We start from the raw sequence: 13,839 nt of genomic DNA, 5'->3' as shown, positions 1-13,839 counted from the left end.
TAAAGTGATGTTACAATATTGCTGATGTTACAATATTGTTTTCTCCTGTTGGGGATGATTCAGCCTCTCCAGCCTCCACCCCTTTATTCTGGCTAGGGCTTCTAGCCTAGGCCCACTCTGTCACACCTGGCTTTGAGGCACTAGCTTTAGTTTGTCCTTTTTGGTCACCAGGCCCCTGGCCTCTGTCTGCTGGGCCCGAGGCCCCTATGAGGCTGTGAACTTCTCCAGTGCTGGGCCCCTAGTTTCTGCATGGCTCTGTGGCCTTGCACTCTGTCTTCTCTGGGTTCAATTATTAGTCCCTTAGGCCTTCAGCCTGCCCCTGCCAGGGCTCAAAGTTACTGTATATCCCTTGGGCAGTAATGGGACCTCTATATACTGTCCCTATAGTCCTAACCCAAACCACTAGTCTAACTGTAATATAACATAAGGCCCTGGGCTATAATGTAAATAACAACAGTGGAAGCAGCCCTCTGCCCCTGTAAGAGGGAAACTTTCCCTCCACCCGGTGTCCTGGCATACCTCCCAGCCTGAGCTCCTTGTGAGCTCCCTGAGCCTCACTGTTCCTGCAGGCAGCAAAACAATCAGTCTAGCATCCTTGGGTAGCTCTCTTGGGCAGGAGCTCCTAACCCTGCAGCTGGCAAGGCTAGCCTGGCTTGCCAGCCCAAGCCCCGGGCTTATATCCTCCCAGGGCCCTGCTCACTTCTGATCAGCGGGCTGCCTGCAAGTGCCTCCTAATTGCCTCGTTTGCCCTGTTGCCTCTGCAACCAGCAGCTGCTGAATCTGCCTAGCCTGCAATGTTCCCTGGCTGGGCTGCTTGCATCTTAAAGGAACAGGGAGCCCCAGGCTCTGTTACAGACTGAATATACTCTGGCTCAATTTGAGCTGGAGTAAACTAATCCAAACATCACCATTTACACATGTATTTAAGTAATTTACTGTGCTTCTTGATACCACATGTATCTGATAGGAATATCCAGTAGTGCCATGAATTAGTCTACTGCACCCTAATTGCTGTGCATGTTTAGGCGGAGACATGTTACTGCACAGCAGATTAGTCTGCTGTTCAGTAAAGTGTCTTGTGTAGATGTGCCTCCAATATACATCTCTGATTCCATTAGTTTATAAGGTACATCTCTATCCTGCCTTCTGCCTGACTTCTGACTTGGATACCTACCTCTATATTGGCTTTGTACAGCAGTGTAAGTTACATCAGTATCTAGAGTGGACAGATGAGTGACCATCCTGGGCAATAGCTTTTATCGCAGGAGAGGTGGTAATGGCCTGTTTGCCATGAGAATGAAAACAGTACACTGATGTAATTGCTGTCTAACTTATACTGGTGTGATTTAACCTCTGAATTTTTCACAAGTATAATTCTGAACCTAAGTAATGCTAGTGAAGAAGTGTATGGTGTCTGTCCTTTTTTATATGAATGGAAAGACAGATTACACTGGAGTAAATGTATTATTTGCTGAGTCCCAAAAAGCAGAAGTTGTCATAGTTTTTTTCAATGGAGTTCTTACATAAATATTAAAAGGGCCACAGAGAAAAAATGAGGGGAGTAGAATCACAGGAAGAACAGCTAAGAAAGAAGGAGAAGACAATGAGAAAGGAGAAAAAGGGAAATGAGGCTGGGAAGGGCTCATTCTATCTACTGTTCCTTTTTTCTTTCTAGGAACTTTAATATATAATTCCTCTACCTGAGAGGATTTGTTTTTCTGGCTTTATTATTTTTTGTCACATCTTCCGGGGCAGAACAGGAGGAAAAACACAATGCCTACCAGGAAGTCTTTAAACTACAGAGAAAGCCAAGAAAAAATTGGTACTGGTATCTGAAATTGATGCATTACATTTATTTAGGTCAAGCCATATGGAGAAAGAAAAGCAAGAAGTGTTTATATTTTGCTACAGGAGAGCCAACAGATACACATGCAACCTTTAATTTAATTGTACAAATCATGTAACTCAGATGGTGCTGGTAAATAAATATGCCTGACTGTGGGACCAGCAGGGAAACCAGCTTGGGTTCTTCTGACAGAGTAAGTTGATGGTGAAGACAATTCTGTTGATGAAGGCCCCCAAAACCTCAAAGGTATTTAAGTGCCTAAGTCTCATTAACTTTCAAAAAGAAGGCTGAACGCCTTCCACTGAAAATATTGTGCTTTTCAGACATTACCTTAGGTATGATTTCAATTTTTTTGTGTATGATAAGAAGAGGAGACTTAAGAGAAACTTAAGATATCTGTCACTAAATTGTTTATAGATTAAAATTAACTCCTTGAACTAGGTCCAGATACTAACTGGAAGCCATTTGGCTTCTGGAGCCAAGTTGTAATATGATCTAGATGACAGATGCTAACAAGTAAAATGGCTAACTGTATCCTGCACTATGGTCTTCTGGTATTGCCCATACAGAAAACTTATTGTTACTCATTCTGTAGTTGACACGAGCACAGACAACTGGGCAAGATCTACATTTGAAAGAAAAGGTTGCAACTTCTTTATCAGAAGCCAGTGGAAATGGGTTCTTGGAAACAAATGGCAAGCAGCCTCTGTATGTGGCATGTAACAGACCAGAGAGGGGATAGGCAACATAATAGCAGATAGGGCAGGAAGTGGAATGTGAAGCAACAAGTCCGGCAGGGAGCACAGGGATCAGAGCAGAAAGCAGAGCAGCAGATCTGGTGCTCTGATCAGAGTGGTCTAATTTATGGTAGAACAGCCAAAAAGGTTGGATCCCACTGTGCTAAAACGTGAGGGCTAAATATAGACAATTAAAAAGCCTGAGGCTGAATTGATTCAATCTTTGCAGGTTAGTTTCAGCTACATAGATGGAACTGATAAGCAAGTGAACAGACATTCACTTTTGATTTTGGAAATGCAGCCACATGCCTGCAATGGCCCAGAAGCTGGGGGGCGCTAAAGAATTCCTCCCTGCTCTGCTGGAGCAGACAGCTTGGGCCATGGCTAGGCTGCCCCCTCCCCCGTGAAGGAGGGGTTTGTGGGGGAGATGCAAAGCATCCTGGGATGCTGGGGGACTGTGAGTTAACTTGAATATGGATGGGATTGGGCACAAGAATTCAATCAACTGATTTAACCTAAATCAGTTAGGTCTGATACTATGCTCATACAGGTTTGTCTTAAACTGGTTTGGGCCATTTTGAAAGCAGTTTATGTGCACTGAACTTCTGTTGTGTTACAGATTTGAACTGGTTTCTGATCACATATACCACTTTATGTATAATTTATGTGCCCTGGGCAGAGACAGTAACAGCACTGGCAGCAGTGGCTACTGCATTCTTGTGCCCTCTCTAAATCAGTGTCCAAGGTTAATGCCATCCTCCCCCTGTACCCTCCTTCCCCCCTGGGTTGCACTGGTATATGGACCCATGTACACACCCACCCAGAGTGCATGTTATAGCACATGCTCAGTAGCAATGTGGAAATTTATGCATCCACACTGTGTGAAATACAACCACAAACTGCATGCAAGTGCCAAAAATAGTAGTTATGCAGCTGCCTAAGTACCATTTGGGTATGTAAACTAAATAGGAACCTGCCCAAAATGCTGTCTGACCATTCACAAGCAGTTTTACAAGCAGATGCAAATGTAAATGACAGAGGAGGGGCACATCCTTCTTAACTGAGGGGGCAGGTACACCTCTTTCATTTCTTCTGATCACTTCAACTATGAACGCTACATGCCCCCAGAGGCTGGTGGGGCATGGTGAGCTCTGGCAGGTGGCAGCAGCACTGTCAGAGGTGGGAGTGTGGCAGCAGTAAGCAGGGAGTTCCCACAGGCAGCCATGGCACTGTCAGCAGCAGGGGAGAGGGGGTGAGCACCAACCAGCAGTCGGTGACCACCCAAAAAATGCCTCTGGCACTGGCCAGTAACAATCGCGGACCACCCTCAGACACCACTGGCGGTATCAGCAGTGAGGACGGGGGTGGTGGGCAGCGACCACCCACAGGCACTGCCGGCAGTGTCAGTGGTGCCTTTTCATAGGGGGTGTACTGCCACACTCAAGGGGTGCACGTGCACCCCCTATGTGTTGCCAATGTTCTCAACCCTTCCAACTTTTGTATGCATTACCCAGCAAACAGCTGGCTCTTGCTCAAGTCTTTCTCTCACTTAGATGGTTTGAGAGCTGGCTGACCATGTTGTCCAGATTCAGTGAAACAAGGGCTTAGAGGAGAATATATCATCTCAGCCTACTTGTGGCTGTACCCTATGAATCAGTTCACTCATTTCCTGGATGGTCTTACAGAAAGATGAACACTTCCCTTCAGGTAGCCCTACATAGTCATGCAGCACTCTACCATAGGTCCCTTTAGAGAGAAGGTAATGGAGTCCTTCCAGTGCAGCTCTGTCCATACTTGCTAGGGTCCCCATTAGATACTTTAACATCTCATCACCAGGTGGGTAGTACCTCAGTCAATTAACATACACCTGTGGATTTTTTTCATTCATAATCTCTTTTTATGGATAAACAAAAACAAATTTATAAATGTCCCTACATCTCTCTCCTTTGATACTGACAGCAGATGTAAAAACATAACACTGCACAAGAAGAAACATCTTCAGTTATCTAGAACTTGTGGAAAAAAAATTTTCCTGGTTAAAAAGAAAAGGTCACAAAGCCTTAGGGGAAGGTGTAAAAGGCAATCTACTGAAGCCAAGAATCTGAGAGGCAGGCTGCATTACAGGCTACTTTACCCTGCTCTGTGCTCTCAGGTGCTACAACTAGATTACTGCCAATACCTGAGCTAGCTCAGATATCTTTATGCTGCAGCCTGTCTTATGATGCCAAATAAGAGCTACAGGTGCTCTGCACCTGTAAAGAGGCATGGGGAAGGTGTCTTAAGTTGGTTCAGTAAAATCTGGAATGCCCAAAATTAGTGGCCAACTTTGAAACTTGTTGTGGGCCACCACACACCAACAACCTGATACAAAAACCAGTTAAAGAGTGCTGCTATGCCAAAAGTAGTAGAAATTTGCACACAGTCAAGTGTAGTAACTGCTGACAGCAATTTAGATTCCCCATGTTGCCCATGGCACTGCACTTCACTGACAATCCTCATCAGCCTTGTTGGTAGATGGTGGGAACTAGAGCAGTGAAAATAGGCTAATAAAAGGAAACAGAATTTCTCTCAGGGTTTATTAGAAAGTCCAAGTCCAGTTTTATCTCACTCAGCTGAGTGCACAGTTTGCAGATATCTCAAAGTGCTCTATTTTGTTTCCCTTCTATACTTGCAGTTTGTAATTGCATTCACAAATAATTTAATAGTCAATGTGCTGCTGATTTTTAAATGCAAACACTCAATCAGCTAATTTTAAAGTTTTGCTTGCATTACACATTTTTGTGGTACGCTCTACCTGCTTCTCCAACTCCTTGTCACTGACATCAGTCCTGCACAGGATTTCCTCAGTCTAAACTGAATCATTCTCTAAGACTAGACAGTAAATAGAAAACCCATGTCAAAATTATAAATTTACTGCACTTAGTTGTTCCACATTAGATACCTTCTAACATGGAAACAATGTAACCATATCCATACTGCGTAGTAGTGGGGTTAATTAGCTGAGGGGCAGGGTACCTGGCACTGGCACTCAGCAGTGCCAGTTAGCCTTCTGCAAGTACCAGGTGGATATTGTTTAGGAGGCAGCTTGTTTGGATCACTGTAGCGCTCTTGAGGGTGCTGCTTTTGGGCACGGTAAGTCTACTTCGTAGACATGGCGAAATCAGTACTTTGCAAGCATTTAAGAGGAAGTATGACCAATCAGATGAGATGCCAGACCTTTCACTTCTAAATTTCATTACAATTTGATTCGACTAAGCTGGCTGCAATACAATATGCTCCATTAGTGCCAGCAGGGTCTTTTAGCAGCTATGTCTTTTGTTTAGCTGTAATCTGAGAGTATATCTGGCACTGTCATTCTTTAGAAGACTTTTTGTAAGTATCTTCATTTTGGAAGCCATGGTTGTTGTCTTGTGCTCAGAAAGGACTTTTCATGTCCTTGCAGGAAGCCTCTTGAGTGCTTCAGATGCCCAATAATACACAAGAAAATGTATCATTGACCTGTGATCACCAAGGCATTTAAGACAGCAAGGGATAGTTTGGGTGTGATGATCTGGTGCCTTTGAAGGCAGCAAGACACTTCAACTTTGTAGGCCCTAGTTGTGATTGTCAAGAACAGTCTCATATCAGTCAGAATAACGTGGGTGGGGAGGTCTTATGACAGGCTGCATGGGCTGATCTGTGGGGGGTGGGCCAAGGTTCAGCCACCCCCCTTTTTGGCTGTATGGCACATGCACAGTGAAGAGACCTCAGGGGGTACCTGCAGCCCCCCTTGCCACAATCGTGTTTGCCACTGAGTTTGTGTAAGCACACGGTCCAGCTGTGAGCTAGGTGTAGGCTCTGGTCCTTCCTTTCACACAGGTCCAGATCCCAGGGGGTAAGTGCAGCTGCTTTCTGCCATCTCTTTCTTTTCCCCACCTCCTGCTTTGCTGAATTCAGCAGCAGGGGAAAAGAAGAAATGAGTAGTAGCAGTACTCAGCCCTTGCTTTTGTGCAGCTCTGGAGCCCAGGGTACCAGTGCCGCCACCACCACTTGTCTTCTCTTTTCTCCTGCTGCTGAATTCAGCACTGGGGGTAGGAGGAAGAAGGGGAAGGTGAATAGCAGCAGTGCTCACCCCCTGGGCTTTGGAGTTACATGAAAGCAGGGCTCTGGCCAGACCCTTTGCCAACCATCTAGAGAGCTCAGAAGTCACAGCACGTACAGAGCTTTGGCTGGGGCTGTGCTGACATGCCAGTGAGCTCACCTGCTTTGGGTTGTGCATGCTGTGACCATGCTGCTGCTCCCCCCTGGATCCATCCCTGCCAGGCAGTTGGACTGGTGGCTTGGGTGCAGGCAAAAAGGGGGGATTAGAGGTAGAATTTGCTGAAGGAGGAGGATATTCTGGAATGGAAAAAAAGATATGGCTTCAGAGTTGAAGTGACTGAGGGTAGTATGACCCAAGAGGATAATTCTTGTGCTAAAACTGGAACAGATGTCATGAGAGACAGTGAATCTATGTATGTATCAATGTGATGGCTTCTCAGACAGCTTCTTTGTGGAATTCAGCACTTCCCGTGTGAATCGTGTTAGGAGGTGGTGACATTTTGAAGAAAATAATATGAACAGAAAAAATAATGGAAAAAAGACGTTAAAACAAGAGCATTCAATTATATATGGGGGCAACAAGTGTTACCAAACAGTCTTTTAAAAAAACAAAAAATCCTCTTGGAAATTCTCCCCTTTTCATAGAATCATAGAAGTAGGGTCGGAAGGGACCTTGTAGATCTTCAAGTCCAACCCCCCGCCTGAATGGGAGAAAAGACTGGACTCAAATGAGTCCAGCCAGGTAACCATCAAGCCTCTTCTTAAAGATCGCCAAGGTAGGAGCCAGCACCACTTCCCTAGGAAGTTGGTTCCAGCTCCTAGCTGCCCTAACTGTGAAGTAGTTCTTGTGGATGTCTAATCTAAATCTACTCTCTAATAATTTGTGTCCATTGTTCCTTGTCATGCCAGCGGGCGCTAGAGGAAACAGTGTCTCCCCTAAACCCTTCTGGTCCCCCCTAGTGAGTTTATAGACAGTCACCAGGTCCCCCCTCAGCCTTCTCTTGTGAAGGCTGAACAGGTTTGGTCCTGCAGTTTTTCAATGTAGGGTCTGCCCTATTGTCCCCAGATCATGCGGGTGGCCCTCCTCTGGACCCTCTCAGTGTTGTCCACATCCCTCCTGAAATGGGGTGCACAGAACTGGACACAGTACTCCAGCTGTGGCCTGACCAGCATTGCATAGAGGGGGAGGATCACCTCCCTGGCTCTACTTGAGATGCACCTGTGGATGCACGACAAGGTCCGGTTAGCCCTGCCAACCGTGACCTCACATTGTCGGCCCATGTTCATCTTGGAGTCAATAATGACTCCGAGATCCCTTTCTGTCTCTGTGCTCTCAAGAAGGGAGTTTCCCATTCTATAAGTGTGCTGCTGGTTTCTACTGCCTAAGTGCAGCACCCTGCACTTGTCAGTATTGAAACGCATCCTGTTTATGTCAGCCCACTCCTGTAACTTATCCAGGTCTTGTTGCAGTCTTTCCCTCCCTACTAGCGTGCTCACCTCACCCCTGACACTTTCAAAGTGTCAGGGTTTGTGAACCTCTGTGGTTGTGTGGTATTCAGTTCACTTACTCTGTCAACCTGACATACTTCCACAATGTTCCCAGCTCCCACCCTTTTTGCATGAATTTTGTGATATTTGGCTCAACTGCAGGACCATCAAGTGGGCGCAAAACTGGTTGCAGGGTAGGACACAGAGTCCAAATGAATGGATTGGTGTTGTCTTGGTGAGATGTGGGCAGCGGCATACCCCAGGGGTCAATACTTGGCCCAGTGATGTTCAATATCTTCATCAACAACCTGTATGAGGGGGTGAAAAGCCCACTGGCCAAGTTCATGGATGACACCAAGAAATGGGGTTATGCGGACACACCTGCAGATAGGCTGCAGATACAGGCAGACCTAGATGGGCTGCCACGTTGGGCAGAACAAAAGCAAATGAGGTTCATCATAGAGAAATGCAAAGTGCTGCATCTGGGAAAGAAGAACCCCTAGCACATCTACAGGCTGGGCATCACTAAGCTGACCAGCACTACAAATGAAAGGGATCTGGGGGTAACAATAGACCCCAGCATGAATATGAGCCATCAGTGCAATGCAGTAGCTGCTAGGGCCAATAAAACTCTGGCATGCATCGATGCTTCTCCAGTAAATCCAAAGAAATGATTCTCCCACTTTACTCAAGATCGGTGCAGCCACAGCTGGAGTATTGTGTCCGCATTTCAACAAGGACATGGTAAAGCTCAAGAGGGTCCAGAGAAGGGCCTCCCGCATGATCAGGGACTTGCATGGCAAGCCATATGAGGAGAGGCTGAGGGATCTTGGACTCTTCAGCCTAAAGAAAAGAAGGTTGAGAGGGGACCTGATGTGGCATATTGCTATATCAGAGGGATACATCAGGGGCTCGGTGAACAACTGTTCACCAGGGCATCCTGGGAGAACACTAGAAACAACAGCCACAAACTCGTGGAAGATAGTTTCAGGCTGAACATTAGGAAAAGCTTCTTTACAACTAGGGAGTGCAGACTGTAAAACAAGCTCCCCCCAGAGGTAGTGCAATCATTTACCCAAGAGGTCTTCAAGAGAAGACTGGACAGTCACCTGGCCAGGGTCGTCTGACCCCAGATGTCTTTCCTGCTCATGCAGGGGGCTGGGCCCGATGGTCCTTCAAGGTCCCTTCCAGCCCTATGATTCTATAAAATTCCAGCTCCAGTCTTGTAACTACATCAAAATTTCAGCTTCCATGACAAAAAGAAGATTCTAGCTGCAATACTTGCAGAGAATATCTTTAAAAACTTCAAGACATGGAATCCAGCAGAGGGATACCAAAGAATCCCTTATTTATTACTTTCTTATTACTATGGTTATAAAGGCAGCCTCATGATTTAGGGGGCTTGACTCATGACTTTTGGTTCTCGGTATTGTCAGTACTGCTACAGGTTTTCCCAAGAAAATGCACAAGATAGAAAGTCGCTTGAAACAGAAAATAGTAAGTGGATGGATGGGAATTCTCTCAGGGAGCTTCCCACTAGATTCCTCCAATTTTCCCAGACCTGACGGAAGAAACTTTATGAAAAATAACCAGCACAGCTGGCTGTGAAGAATGTAATGGGATCTTATCTGGTTCAATAAAAACAATTAAATTGCCACTTTTCTGTTGAAAACCTAAAGTTGCCCCCAAATGTCCCTTTGGTCATTTTGATTTTTTTTTTACATTGGAAAATTGTAGAGTTCCTTTTGTAGGAACAAGCAAAATAAACACAGCTCAATCTGTGATAAAGCTGTTCCTAACAAGGGGCACATCTACATGAGATGATACTGCGCAGTGGTTACTGAGCATTTATTTAGTATTTATATAAGCAAGTACTAAACACATGTGTAGTAACTGGAATTAGCAACAGGAAATGCCTTTTAAGTGATGCTACTGCACAGTAGCCTAATACTACTGTGGAGTAGGATCTTGGCCTGGCTTTTGCCATGCAACATGACTGTGCAATAATATCAGGCTACGGTGCAGTCAATGTCTCATGCAGAAGTGCCCAAGGAGTTCATACTTGCAGGAAACCCACCCACATTTCTGAATGAAACTAGGAGTGACAATTATGGTCTCCTAAGGCAGCAGGATTTGGAGAGGGGCGGTCACTCCTTACAGTTCCCTTGTCTTTGGTCTCTTTTTTTCCGCAGTCAGAAGCAGCAGTGGGTTTAGATGAAGTCTGTGCTGTTGCTGTGGGTGAGTATCTTCTGAATGAAGCCACAGCCCCTAGCTTGTTCCAACAACACCATCCCTTCCCAGGTCATTTTCTATTCAAATACTAACTGGGCTTGGGACTATTTCGTTTCTAAGAGTAGGTGCACTTAGCCAAGCATAGCTAGAGGCTTTGTTCTCTTTACTGGCCTGCAAACTTTGGTTTTTTCCCACTTCATTTTCCATTATGCTTCCCTTGGTGGTTTCTTTCTGCCACTTGACTCTTTTATTTTTCATTGTCCCTATGCAGTTTGTCTACTCTTGGCTATATCTGTAGCTTTTTGTTCTATGTCTTCCCTCCCTCCCCTAGTGGCTGGGAGTCTTCTACTCCTCTTTTTCCTCCTGTTCCAGTTATGAACTACTGGATCCCCCCTCCTTGGCACCTACCTTCTTATCTCTGGATCATTTCTTGGGTCCCCTTCTCTTCCCACTGGCCCTCATTCCTCTGGCAGTGACACTGAGGAGAGGGAACTGGGTAGCAGAGGAGGACAAAAAAGTTGATAAACACTTCAACCCACCCCAAATTAACTTCATTGCCAAAGCTTATCAAAACTGAGAGAGAGAGATTTCTCGTAACAACTTTCTTTGATGGTAAATCAAGTTTTCAATTAAAAGAAAATATTCATAGATTGTATCTGTATTTTGCAAAAAGATTAAATTTTTCTTTGGAAAACCAAAATCCAAAGTGTTCTTAGAAGCTATAGTTAAAAGGTTTTACAGAAAACTTATGTTCTTCCTCGTTCTTTTCCGTCACTGCTACTACCTCTTGTGTCGTGCTCATGGACAGATTTACCTGAAGCTCACAAATCTACCTGCCCTATTCTGGGTACTTCTGACAGATGACCAACTAAGGCTATTGAGTAACAATTTGAGCGTTCTGTTTATTCCTGAGCTACTCCACGTGTCTCTTTGGGTCCCTGAATTTCCCATGGGCTTCCTGCACCCTTGCGCCTCAGACTTACTGTATGTCCCACTTCTCTTTTATGTATAAAATAGTCATGCTGGCGATTAAATTGCCCCTCAAAGACAGTTAATGCCCTGTTGAGATTAGACAGAGATGAATTCACAGCTCTCACAATCTGCCACAAACTTCACACAACGGCGGGGGGGGGCCTCATATTTGGATGGCTTTCTTTGTAACAGTACATTTAGATTCTGCAGATGCTGGTGAAGCTTGTGGGAGTAAGCACCCTCATTATATTGCTGCCCTTTCATCACGGATCTGCCATTTCTCTTAGGGAACGTGTTGCATTACCAGTCATAGCATCTGCTGTCTCAGCCATTATCACTGAACTGTGAAAAAGAGTGTTCGTGCTCCTTGCCACAGCTTTGTAATGTTCAAACCCTCTCATTTGATACTCATACCAGGGTTTCATTGACAATTTTGTGAGAGCTTCATTTGTATTCAGCTTGTTATAATCCTGCTTTGAGCTCTGGCTCAAATTAAGGTGTTTTGTTCAGGTATTTTTTTTAATTCATCTGACCAACTGCAGCTAATCTTTGAACAGGCAGTTAATAAGGAAAGGAAAAAATCTTGATTAATGCTAATATAGCAAATTGGATCACACACCTCTGTTTCCTTTGTATGGCAAATTAGAAGCACCAGCTTTCTGTCTCCTTTCAGTGGCAGTGTTGTTCTTTCTGCATTGCCACAGCAGGAAGAAAGGATATAGATTTTTGTCTATTCAATTAATCTGTGATACGTTCTCTGTCAGTGGGAGGTTGGTCAAAGATCAAGGATAGAATAGGCCTTGCCTACACTAGTTCTGCTAGCCTTAGCACAACTGTGGGAGATTTTAATTAAAATTCAAATGTTGTCACAGTCATACTATCCTAAAGAACATAACACTATTTTGCTACTGGTGAAAGCAAAAGACAGGTTCATGTGCTATAAAGATGACTGCTTTGGCATTATTTAAAAGAGCCTGAAAATATTCTGACAGGACATTACTCCACTGGAAAAAATGCTCATTTCTCAACCTCAAAATATTCCTTAGGAACATGTTGATTTTGACAATATTTTATTCAGGAGAAAAAAAATCAAAGTATTTCTATGGGATCAAAATATTTAGCATTACTGGGGCACAGTAGCATTTTTCAGAAATGTCATTTTGAAGGAAAATTTTAAAATTGGACTTTTTGGAATGAAAAATATTTGGAAATGTCAATGCTTCCACAGAATGGAAGTTTTAGTTGTGAACAGCTGTAAGCATTAAAGTCAGATATGCATTTCAGGAAAAACAGTCCAAAGGCTCAGAAGAAATGTGTGCTTTCTTTTTCAGGCACCTTGTCTAATTTCAAAAATAAAACTGTAATGACATGCATTTGAGAATTTCATTAAAATGCAATACACATTTCTTAGGAATATGTTCTGACATCTTTCATGGCTATGAAGGTAGGAGTTTATTCTGAGTTTCTTATCTCCTTCATAGATTTCATAGATGTTAAGGCTGGAAGGGACCTTGAAGATCATCAAGTCCAACCCCCCTGTCCCAGGGGCGGAAGTCAGCTGGGGTCAAAGGATCCCAGCAAGATAAGCATCCAAACGTTTCTTGAATGAGTCCAGAGTAGGTGCCTGCACTACTTCTGGAGGGAGTCTATTCCAGGTCTTGGGGGCTTGGACAGTAAAGAAAGTTTTCCTTATGTCCAGCCTAAAATGGTCTTGGAGGAGTTTATGACTGTTAGTCTTTGTTATCCCTTGGGGTGCTCTGGTGAACAGACGTTCCCCCAGATCCTGATGTACACCCCTTATGTACTTATAGGCAGCCACCTGGTCCCCCCTGAACCTGTGCTTCTTCAGGCTGCTTCACTTTGCTTCAGCATGTTAACATGTGGATAATTTAGTGTCCCTTCAAGGAGAGGAATGAACGGTCAGGCATTTTTATACCTCAACCTTGAAGCACATCATATGAAATACATCAGATGGTCAGTGCAGTTCTGAATAGCATAAAACTCAAATGGATTAATACAGTGTTTCTCAAGTGTGCCATCAGAAATGAACAGGTGTGTCGTGGAATTTTGCCATGGCAATGAGCTACAATAGGTATGAGGATGGGGAATGCCTTAACAGGTGCACTGTGGAAAATTTTTATTAATGTAAGTGTGCCGTGGGCTGGAAAAGGTCGAGAAACACTGGATTAATAGACAGTGCTAGAACAGAAGCTTCTGCTAATGTCCTGATGAGTAGCACCAGGACATGTAAAGGAGACTGGGTACCTTTGTATGGTGGTCACTAGGGCTGTGCGAAACAGCATCGTTCTGCTTTGATTTCCATTTCAGCGTTTTGATGGAACAGTGCTTTGAGTTTTGTTTCATTTCAAAAGCACTGTTCCATTTCATTTAATCAAAACTGTTTTGCTGTTTCTGTGCTGTTTCAGTGTTTCACCCACCCAGTGCCAGGAAGATCAGTGCTGCTGCTGGCCCCAGGCAGCAGCA

This window comes from Gavialis gangeticus, unplaced genomic scaffold, assembly GCF_001723915.1.
Source record: "Gavialis gangeticus isolate Ggan-Ray unplaced genomic scaffold, GavGan_comp1, whole genome shotgun sequence".
In the NCBI taxonomy this organism is placed as follows: domain Eukaryota; kingdom Metazoa; phylum Chordata; order Crocodylia; family Gavialidae; genus Gavialis; species Gavialis gangeticus.
Note: the sequence above shows the minus strand (reverse complement) of the source record.